At 26.6% G+C, this 12,494-nt stretch overlaps 1 long non-coding RNA gene across 2 annotated transcripts; it reads left to right on the top strand.

Annotated features, from left to right (window-relative positions):
• Window positions 1-2,722: 2,722 nt before the first annotated feature.
• LOC105671885 (uncharacterized) lies at window positions 2,723-11,932 on the top strand. 2 transcript variants are annotated; one of them, XR_010890263.1, is made up of 5 exons: window positions 2,723-4,540; window positions 4,622-4,776; window positions 4,870-4,939; window positions 5,803-9,833; window positions 9,923-11,932. It is a non-coding gene; the product is annotated as an uncharacterized lncRNA (long non-coding RNA). The 2 variants fall into 2 exon arrangements; XR_010890262.1 differs by having other exon boundaries at window positions 2,723-4,776.
• Window positions 11,933-12,494: the final 562 nt, after the last annotated feature.

The raw sequence follows: 12,494 nt of genomic DNA, 5'->3' as shown, positions 1-12,494 counted from the left end.
AGATTCCAAAGATGTCAAGTAGACAATCGCTATGAGTAGAAACAACATGCGTAAAAACATCGGTATTAGGATGATAATAATTTAGGATAAAAAATTACTTAATAATTATCGTCGGCAATATTTACAATGTCATATCACGAAAATTGCAATCAAGCAGCATTATTATTTTGACATATACGTATATTATTACCTTCCAAAAAATTTATCTTCCACAAAAAAATGTATATATATTAACAAATAACAAACCTTTCAAAAAAAGTTGTTGTATATATAACCAAATAAAAATTTGCTATATATTCTGCCTATAAAAGAGGTGATATCAGAAAATGACGCCAAGTTTAAATAAAAAACCTTTCAAAAAAAGTTGTATGTATATATTTAAAAAAAAGTTGTATATACCAAATAAAAATTCGCTATATATTCTGTCTATAAAAGAGGTGATATCAGAAAATGACGCCAAGTTTAAATAAAAAACCTTTTAAAAAAACTTGTATGTATATATATTACGAAAAAGGATTATATTTATTATATTTAATTATATTTATTATATTTATTTATTAAAAAATTTTTCAAATTTAATCAAAATAAAAAAATATTACAAAATTTCGCAAAAAACTTGGCGCTGCTGTACTATAATGTAAATGAAAAACTATCTTCCAATGTTTTCACCAAACGAATTAATTTCGGTATAAAATTAATTTTATAAAATGACTTGCTATAATGCACTTACTTTCTCACCACGCGTGGTATTGTTATTCGACGAAGTTAACGCGACATACATCCTAGCGAGATGATTTTCTAGATTTCTCGACTTTGAATGCATATATTTATTTTTATAAAGCACACAGAGCAAAAACAAGCAGACTTTTCTTATGTAATTTGGGTATGCGCTATCGATTGAGCCTATTGCCAACTCAATCGGCCCAGCCGTTATCGAGATCCGATAATCTCGGCTCGTCTCAACTTTCGGGCTCGCGTAAAGATACACGGTCGGTCTTGCGCTTGCGTTGCGCGCTGCGCGTGAACTTGGCGCGAGACACTACCGTGTCTCTTGATGTTATTATATGTAAATAAAAACGGAATAGATAAGCTTGTTAATGAAATTAATTGCAGTTTTTATCAATATCTTATCTTAGAAAAAGCATGGAAGATTTTTATTGTGACCTTTCTTTCGCGATACTAATTATTTTGCTTAAACATTAATTTTTACATATGACTTATACGGTTTGCGGTTATTGTTTTTACAGAAAATATTCAAAGTTTCTTCTCTAATACATTTCCAAATTTTTTGTTTAACTCATTTTTGCAGTCAGAGACGTAACTTTATTGGTTTAATATAAATGCTCACTAGAAATTCGACCCAATTGTTAATTTTTAAATTATACTACGCTATACATTTATGTAATAACCTAATCACGAGTTTAAGTAGATTTTATATATTTTTACACGTGAATAACATGATTCGTGTCAAAAAGTCCTACAAATTGCGACAATGACCATATAATAACATATAAATAACGGTGATAAAATATTATTGTTATTAAACATAATTACAATAAATAATTCTTTCTAACTAAAAGAATAAATGGCGCGTATTGACACGAAATGATAATGCTGCTTAATTACATTTTTCGTCATATAACATTGTAAATATTTCCGACAATAATTATTAAGTAATTTTTTATCCTAATTTTAGTAACTAAAAAAATAAAGTGCGCGCTGGTGTGTCAAATTTAATAAAACTACTTAGTTCATTTCTGTACCATAAAACTTATCATAACTCTTGCCTTCCCTCAATATATTTTATATTATTAAAAAATGTCAAATTTATTTTTATACACAGACGAAAAACTCTGTCAAAGTGTGTGTTAACAAAAATATCCAAACAAAATAAAATATCAAATAAAATATTTCAAAAATCTTCATTTTAATACGAGTATTTAAGATTAAATAAAAGCAAATTAAAGCACATTAAAAACAGCTATTATTGAACAAATAAGAATAAAATAAAGTAATACAAAATTTATACCAATAAATCGAAACGTTTTTGTAAAGAAAGTTGACGATAATGCCATATCTGAAAATAAATCAGGTGGTTAAATGCATACACGTAATAATTTTTTATGCGATATCTATTGAGTCAATCATATGTATTTATTTCTGTAATGAGTATATTAATTGCATTTAATGCAGCATAAATAATTTAAAAAAAAATGCGTTTTTCTTGATGTAGCCAACTAAATTTCTCTGATGCAGCCATAATTTGTAAGTAATTTTATTTAATACACATAGATAATATATTATTTGTACATTATTTCTTACAAAATATTTGTGTAAAGGATACGCGCTGTTACGTTTATTTCGCTGAAATGTTATCACTACACAGAGAAAATTTTATATCAAAAATTACTATGTACGCCAGTAGCCGCGAATCATAAAAAAATTATAAAAAATTTTTACGATATTTTTCACATTAGAAACATAGTGAATATTTTTGATTCGCGACTTCATGGTCCGCGGTTAATACAGTACATAGTAATTTCTAATATAAAATTTTTTTCGTGTATACATACTTGACATAAGATGTTACCACGTGTTTTGATCATTGCTAGCTAGATTTGTGCGATGTATCAATATTTACATTCAAGTGAAAAATAATTATGCGTCTTATCTCGTTCTTTACTATACTCATCAACAGAAAGGTTCTTGTATCAGAAAGGTTCTTGTTAGTTCATCGTATTCAGTTACACGCGTCACTTCAAACGGACATAATGTCTACATCACTAAATATTGCAAATAAAAAACATGTGTGGGAATATTATGTGAAACTATCGGATTTTGAAGCACAGTGCAAGTTTTGCGAAAATAGACATATATATTTAAAAGATGGAGATTTAAAAACACATATGGCAAATCATCATATAAAAATTTGGAAATACGAAGAAGAAAAAACGATAATAAAAGGGCCATGGATGTCGTTCAAATATTTAAGAAAATCATATTCACAATGCATTATCTGTAACGCACATGTTCTGTCTACATTCGAATATGTAAAAAATCACTTGAGTTCACATTCTGAAAAACAACGGGAGAATCATACATTTCGCAGTTGGCCATGGAAATATTCGACAAAGAAAGATGATTTTGTAGTGGAGTGTAATATTTGTAATAAGAATGTATTTGTTCAGGTTCATAATTACTTGGATGTTCATATAAAAGTAAAACATTGGGACAAATTGAAAAATACGCAAGAAACACATGACACAGTTGGTTCATCAGAATGCGTCTCATCACTTCAAACAAACACAACGTCTAAGTCACTAACTATTGTAACTAAAAAACATTTGTGGAAATACTTTGTTAAACTGCCGGATTTTAAAGCGCAGTGCATGTTTTGTGAAAACATATATTATTATATAAACAATGGAAATTTCTATAATCATATGGAAAACTATCATGACAAATTTTTGAAATACGAACAAGAAAGGAAACTAATAAAATTGCCATGGATGTATTTCAAGTATTTAAACAAATCACATTCACAGTGTATTATTTGTGACGCAAATGTTCTGTCTACATCCGAATCTGTAGAAAATCATTTGGGTTCACATTCTGAAAAACAACGAAAGAATCATATTTTTTGCAGTTTGCTATGGAAATATTCGACAAAGAGAGATGATTTTGTAGTGGAGTGTAATATTTGTAATAAGAATGTATCTCTTCATGTTCCTGCTAACCTGGATGTTCATATAAAAGGAAAACATTGGGACAAATTGAAAAATACGCAAAAAACACATGACACAGTTGGTTCATCAGAATGCGTTTCATCACTTCAAACGGTCACAACGTCTAAGTCGTTAACTATTGTAACTAAAAAGAATGTGTGGAAATATTGTGTTAAACTGCCGAATTTTAAAGCGCAATGCATATTTTGTGAAAAAAAATATTATTATATAACCGTTGATTCTTTCCGAATTCATATTGCAAGACATCATAGAAAAATTTGGAAATACGAAGAAGAGAAAAAACGAATAAAATTGCCATGGATGTATTTCAAGTATTCAAACAAATTATATTCGCAATGTATTATCTGTAATGCAAATGTTAGATCTACATCTGAATCTACAGAAAATCATTTGAGTTCGCATTCTGAAAAACAACGAAAGAATCATATCCTTCGCAGTTGGCCATATAAATATATGACAAGAAGAGATGATTTTGTAGTGGAGTGTAATATTTGTTACAAGAATTTCGCTCTTGGTATTTACCAAGGACTGATTTTTCATATAAAAATGACACATTCGGACAAATTGAAAAATACAAATTGATGAAACACGTAACACAGTTGGTTCATCAGAACGCGTTTTGTCACTTCAAACGGACTGTCTATACCATTGAATGATTGTTATATATTGTTAAAAAATGTCCACCTTAGGTTTTGCATATAAAAAAATGCATGTATAAATTTATACTCTTGAACAAAAATACTAAAGTTTACACGGATCAAGATTTATTTTATATATTTTAACTTCATAGAATTGTAATGAAAACATTTTACTTATCTGAAAGTTTAGAAGATTACTCGCATTCTAAGGAACAGTTAAAAAATTATACATTTCAGAGTTGGCTATGGAAATACTGTACCGAAAGTGATGTTTTGAAGCAGAATGTAATATTTGTCGCGAATACACAAATTCGATGCTACTAGAATAAATTTAAATGACTATATTAAGAATGACCATCATTTGGCAAGTTAACTACATTAAATGAAAAAATGTTCGTAAATTTAATTGATATTATTGTTAATATTATTATGTAAAATTAATTTCACATTACATTAATCATTATGTATAATTATTGTTTATACAGATTAATCCGGAAGTTGACAATGGAAAATGATGGTAACGGTATCCAAATTACATCACAACCAGCAGTATTGGTAGTTTAAATTTTAACGATTTTAATTTATTAATTATATTTATGAATTTTACTATGTTCCAAATTTATAAACTATATTCTTTAATTTATTAATTGAAAGAATTTAATGAAATTATCATCGACATCTCTGTAAAGAGAAAAATACCGGCAATATACAGTATAATTTCAAATGATAAAGTTTTATATAAGTTGTGAATTTTGACGCATGTTGAAATTTTTTTATATGTTTTCATTAATTTTTGTACTCTATATAGTGCCAATTTCTTATTATAACTACTGTAAAAATCTTCGAATGTAATACATATAACTGTCAGTAAAATATATCAGTTTAAATTTTAAAATTATGTTTCTTTGGGAAATGTTTATGTTATACATGATGCATTCATCATAAATAAATCGCCATATAAATTAAATAAATACATCATAAGAGAGTGTCATTTTATTATTTAAAGATATCATTTTTATATATGATTTGTACGGTTTGCAGCAAATGCAGATTGTTTTACTTTTCATTTCTTTCATTATTTTATCAAAATGCGTCAATTTTTTTGTCAGTGTTATTTACACAAATTTACAAATAGAATCATAATCAAAAACTCATTTATCAAAAACTATCCAATCGGAATTTTCGAAGTTATATAATAGGTGCTGTAGAATTAATTTGTTACCTTTGTCCCAATTTTTTTGAAATATTGGATAATAATAAAAATTTATTGATTAATTTTAATAAATTATTTATAGTATTAAACAGCAAGGCTTTCGGTTAAGATGCAGCTCGTAATAACATTTCAAAATTACATTAATGTTACCTTCTCATCACGTTGGAGATCCGCTACTTTTTAACGTTTTTTCTATATATTCCAGCCATTTCAGAAATTATCGTATTTTATTTCCCTGAATGGAATCCACAATGTTTGAAAACTAATTTAAAAGCTGAAGTCTGCAAATGAAAACTGAGAATTTTTCTGATAGAAACGTCCGTGTTCTTCGATAAGAAGGTTGCAAAGCGGAAGATTCTGAAGATGTCAAGGAGATAATCGCTCCGAGTAGAGGCAACATGCGTAATTGCATCGGTATTAGGATAATAATAATTTAAGATAAAAAATGACTGAAAAATTATTGTCGGAAATATTTACAATGTTATATCACAAAAATTGTAATCAAGCAGCATTATCATTTTGTGATCGTGATTGTTTCATTCCTTAGCATGAAACGTCACAATGTACTTTACATTATACGAGTGCACTATTATGAAATTTATTACCAAACTTATTGCGTATATTATTACATGTAGAGAAAAGCGAAATAGATAGACTTGTTGATAAAATTAATTGCAGTGTTTATCAGTATCCTATCTTAAAGAAGGCATGATAAATTTTCATTGTTGTTTTTCTTCCGCGATATTAATCTTTCTGCTTAAACATTAATTTTTACATATGATTTATACGGTTTGCAATTATTGTTTTGTGTTTGATAAAAAATATTCAAAGTGTTTTCTTTGATACATTTCGGAATTCTTTCGTTAAATCTTTTCTGAAAACAAAGACGTAATGGTTTAATAATGGTATAATATTAATGCTCACTAGAAATTCGGTCCGATTATTTATTTTCCAATTATTCTAGACTATACTTTTATGTAATAACCTAATCACAACTTTACGTAATTTTAATATATTTTTACACGTGAATAACAAGACTTGTGTTAAATAGTACTACAAATTGCGACAATGATGATATAATAATATATAAATAATAGTGATAAAATATTATTTTTATTAAACATAGTTATAATAAATAATTCCTTATAACTAAAAAAATAAATGGCGCGTATAGTGAGCGCTAGAGTGTCCAGTTTATTAAAATTACTTAATTCATTTCTCTACCATGAAACTTATCATAACTTTTGTTTTCATTCAATATATTTTTTATTATTAAAAAATCCAAAATTATTTTTGCACGCAAACGAATAACTGTCAAAGTGCATTGTAATTTTAATATTCAAACCAAATAAAATATTAAAATATTAAATAATCTTTATTTTATTACGAGTAATTAAGATTAAATTAAAGCAAATAAAAGCACATTAAAAACTTTTATTATTGAGCAAATAAAAATAAAATGATGTAGTACGAAATTTAAACCAATAAATCGGGCCATTTTTGTAAAAAATGTTGACGATAATGCCATATCTGAAAATAAATTAGGTGGTTAAATGCATATACATAATAATTTTTTATACGATATTTATTGAGTCAATCATATGAAATTATTTTTGCAGTGAGTATATCAATTGCATTTAATGCAACATAAATAATTTTAAAAAAATTGCGTTTTTCTTGATATAGTTTAATAAATTTCTTTGGTATAGTAGTATAAATTTAAAAGTAATTTTATTTAATACACATAGATAATATATTATTTGTTTATATAATACATTATTTCTTAAAAAATATTCGTGTAAAAGATACGCGCTGTTTATTTCGCTGAGATATTATTACTACACGGAAAAATTTTATATAAAAAATTACTATGTACAACAGTAGCCGCGGATCATGAAGGAATTATAAAAATTTGTACTATGTTTTTTACATGTGAAACATAGTAAAAATTTTGAATTCACAGGTTTATGGTCCGCGGTTAATGCCGTACATAGTAATTTTTGATATAAATTTTTCCCCGTGTATACATACTCGGCATTAGATGTTACTGCGTGTTTTGATCGTTGTTAGCTAGATTTGACCGACAAATTAGTATTTACATTCAAGTGAAAAATAATTATGCGTTTTCTTTCGTTTTCTATTATACTCATCAACAGGAAGGTTCTTGTATCAGTTCGTGTTAGTTCATCGTATTCAGTTACATGCGTCTATTCAATTCAAACGGACATAATGTCTACATCACTAAATATTACAAATAAAAAACATGTGTGGGAATATTATGTAAAACTATCGGATTTTGAAGCACAGTGCAAGTTTTGCGAAAATAAACATATATATTTAAGAGATAAATACTTAAAACCACATATGGCAATAAATCATATAAAAATTTGGAAATACGAAGAAAAGAAAACAATAATAAAAGGACCATGGATGTTTTTCAAATATTTAAACAAATTATGTTCACAATGCGTTATCTGTGATGCACATGTTCTGTCTACGTTCGAATATGTATAAATCACTTGAGTTCACATTCTGAAAAACAACGGGAAAATTATACATTTCGCAGTTGGCCATGGAAATATTCGACAAAGAGAGATGATTTTGTAGCGGAGTGTAATATTTGTAATAAGAATATATCTCTTCATGTTCATGATTACTTGGATGTTCATATAAAAATAAAACATTGAGACAAATTAAAAAATACGCAAGAAACACATGACACAGTTGGTTCATCAGAATGCGTTTCATCACTTCAAACAAACACAACGTCTAAGTCACTAACTATTGTAATTAAAAAGCATTTGTAGAAATACTTTGTTAGAATGCCGGATTTTAAAGCGCAGTGCATGTTTTGTGAAAACATATATTATTATATAAACAATGGAAATTTCAATAAGCATATGGAAAACTATCATGAAAAATTTTTGAAATACGAACAAGAAAGGAAACTAATAAAATTTCCATGGATGTACTTCAAGTATTTAAACAAATCACATTCACAGTGTATTATTTGTGACGCAAATGTTCTGTGTACATCCGAATCTGTAGAAAATCATTTGAGTTCACATTCTGAAAAACAACGAAAGAATCATATCCTTTGCAGTTGGCAATATAAATATTCGACAAAAAGAGATGATTTTGTGGTGGAGTGTAATATTTGTAATAAAAATGTACCTGTTGCTATTTATAATTATTTGGACGCTCATATAAAAAAGAAACATTGGGACAAATTGAAAAATACGCAAGAAACACGTAATACAGTTGGTTCATTAGAATGCGTTTCATCACTTCAAAACGGACACAACGTCTAAGTCACTAACTATTGTAAATAAAAAGCATCTGTGAAAATATTATGTATAACTGCCAAATTTTAAAGCGCAATGCATATTTTGTGAAAAAAAATATTATTATATAACCGTTGATACTTTCCGAATTCATATTGCAAGACATCATAGAAAAATTTGGAAATATGAAGAAGAGAAAAAACGAATAAAATTGCCATGGATGTATTTCAAGTATTCAAACAAATTATATTCACAATGTATTATTTGTAATGCAAAGATTCAATCTACATCAGAATCTATAGAAAATCACTTGAGTTCGCATTCTGAAAAACAACGAAAGAATCATATCCTTTGCAGTTGGCCATACAAATATTTGACAAAAAAAGATGATTTTGTAGCGGAGTGTAATATTTGTCACAAGAATTACGCTCTTGATGTTCAACCGCAACTGATTTCTCATATAAAAATGACACATTCGGACAAATTGAAAAATACAAATTAAGGAAACACGTAACACAGTTGGTTCGTCAAAATGCGTTTTATCACTTCAAACGGACTGTCTGTACATTGAAAGATTGTTATATATTGTTAAAGAAATGTGCACCTTAGGTTTTACATATAAAAAAATGCATGTAAAAATTTTTACTCTGAAACAAAATTACTAAAGTTTACGGATCATCAAGATATATTTTATATATTCCAACTCATTAAAATTGTAATGAAATTATTTTACTTCTCTGAAAGTTTAGAAGATTACTCGCATTCTAAGAAACTGTTAAAAAGCATACATTTCAGAGTTGGTTATGGAAATAATGTACCAAAAGTAATGTTTTGAAGCAGAATGTAATATTTGTCACTGATACATAATCGTTGCTATTAGAACTAATTAAAATGACTATATTAAGAATGAACATCATTTGGCACGCTAACTATATAGAATGAACAAATGTCCGTAAGTTTCATTGATATTATTTTTAATATTATTATGTATAAATAATTTTACATTACATTAATTATTATGTATAATTACTGTTTATATAGATTTATCCGGAAGTTGACAATGGAAAATGATGGTAACGGCATCCAAGTTACATCACAACCAGCAATAATGGCAGTTTTAATTTTAACGATTTTAATTTATTAATTGAAATAATAAATTTTACTATGCTTCAAATTTATAAACTATATTCTTAAATTTATTAATTGAAACAATTTAATGAAATAATTGTCGACATTTCTGAAAAAAGAAGAATACCGACAATTTACAGTATAATTTAATTTCAAATATTGAAGTTTTTTATAATTTGTATATTTTGACGCATGTTGAAATTTTTTAATGTATTTTCATTATTATCTGTACTCTATATAGTGTCAATTTCTTATTATAACTTCTGTAATAGTTTCCGAATGTAATACATTTAATTGTCGGTGAAATATATCAGTTTAAATTTTAAAATTATGTTTGTTCAAGAAATGTTTTTTGTTATACATGATGCATTCATCATAAATAAATCATATAAATTAAATAATTTCATCATAAAAGTGTTATTTTATTATTTAAAGGTATCATTTTTATATATGATTTGTACGGTTTGCAGTAAATGCAAGTTGTTTTATTTTATTTATTATTTTGTCGGAATGCGTCAATTTTTTTGTCAATGTTATTCACAAAAATTCACAGATAGATTCATAATCGAAAACTCATTCATCAAAAATGTTCCGCTCGGCATTTTCGCAGATATATAATGGGTGCTGCCTAATTAATTTGTTACATTTGTCCCAATTTTTCTGAAATATCAAATAATACTAAAAATTTATTATTAAATTTTTATAAATTATTGATATTATTAAACAGCAAGGCCTTCGGTTAAGAGGCAGCTTGTAATAACATTTCAAAATTACATTAATGTTAATTTCTCATCACGTTAGAGATCCGCTACTTTTTAACGTTTTTTCTATATATTCCAGCCGTTTCACGAATTATCGTATTTTATTTCGCTGAATGGAATACACAATGTTTCAAAACTAATTCAAAAGTTGAAGTTTGCAAATAAAAATTGGAAATTTCTTAGATAGAAACGTCCGTGTTCTTTGCTAAGAAGGTTGCAAAGCGGAAGATTCTGAAAATGTCAAGTAGATAATCGCACCGTGTAGTGGCAACATGCGTAATTGCATCGGTATTAAGATGATAATAATTTAGGATAAAAAGTGACTTAATAATTATCGTCGGAAATATTTACAATGTTATATCACGAAAATTGTAATCAAACAGTATTATTACTTTCGTGATTGTTTCATTCATTAGCTTAAATTGTGACAATGACTTTTACATTAAACGAATGCATTATTATGAGATTATTAACCGAAATTATTACGTATATTATTACATAAAGATGAAAGCGCAATAGATAAACTTGTTGATGAAATTAATTGCAGTGCTTATCAATATCCTATCTTAAAAAAAAATGGAAGATTTTCATTCTTTCTTTTTTTCGCAATATTAATTTTTTTGTTCAAATATTAATTTTTACATATGATTTATACGGTTTGCGGTTATTGTTTTGTGTTTGATAAAAAATATTCAAAGTGTTTTCTTAGATACATTTCGGAATTCTTTCTTTAAATTTTTTCTGAAGACAAAAACGTAATTATTTAATATTGGTTTAATGTAAATGCTCACTAGAAATTCGGTCCGATAATTTATTTTCCAATTATTCTAGACTTTACATTTATGTAATAACCTGATCACAACTTTACGTAATTTTAATATATTTTTGCACGTGAATAACAAGACTTGTGTTAAATAGTACTACAAATTGCGACAATGATGATATAATAATATATAAATAATGGTGATAAAATATTATTTTCATTAAACATAGTTATGATAAATAATTCTTTGTGACTAAAAAAATAAATGGCGCGTATTGACACAAAATGATAATGCTGCTTGATTACAATATTCGTGATATGCCATTGTAAATATATCTGACAATAATTATTAAGTAATTTTTTATCCTAGTCTTTGTAACTTAAAAAATAAAGTGCGCGATAGTGTATCCAGTTTAATAAAATTACTTAGTTCATTTCTCTATCATGAAACTTATTATAACTTTTGCTTTCACTCAATATATTTTATATTATTAAAAAATGCCAAATTAATTTTTGCACACAGATGAATTACTGTCAAAGTGTGCGTTAACAAAAATATTCAAACAAAATAAAATATTAAATAAAATATTAAAATAATCTTTATTTTAATACGAGTATTTAAGATTACATTACAGCAAATTAAAGCACAATAAAAACAGCTATTAATAAACAAATAAGAATAGAATAAAGTAATACAAAATTTATACCAATAAATCGAGGCGTTTTTGTAAAGAAAGTTTGTAAAGAACGATAATGTTATATCTAAAAATAAATCAGGTGGTTAAATGCATACACGTAATAATTTTTTATGCGATATCTATTGAGTCAATCATATGTATTTATTTCTGTAATGTGTATATTAATTGCATTTAATGCAGCATAAATAATTTTTTTAAAATGCGTTTTTCTTAATATAGCCAAATAAATTTCTCTGATGCAGCCATAATTTGTAAGTAATTTT

The sequence above is a fragment of the Linepithema humile genome, chromosome 5, assembly GCF_040581485.1.
Source record: "Linepithema humile isolate Giens D197 chromosome 5, Lhum_UNIL_v1.0, whole genome shotgun sequence".
NCBI classification, from domain to species: Eukaryota; Metazoa; Arthropoda; class Insecta; order Hymenoptera; family Formicidae; genus Linepithema; species Linepithema humile.
Note: the sequence above shows the minus strand (reverse complement) of the source record. Positions and strands in the feature narration are given on the sequence as shown.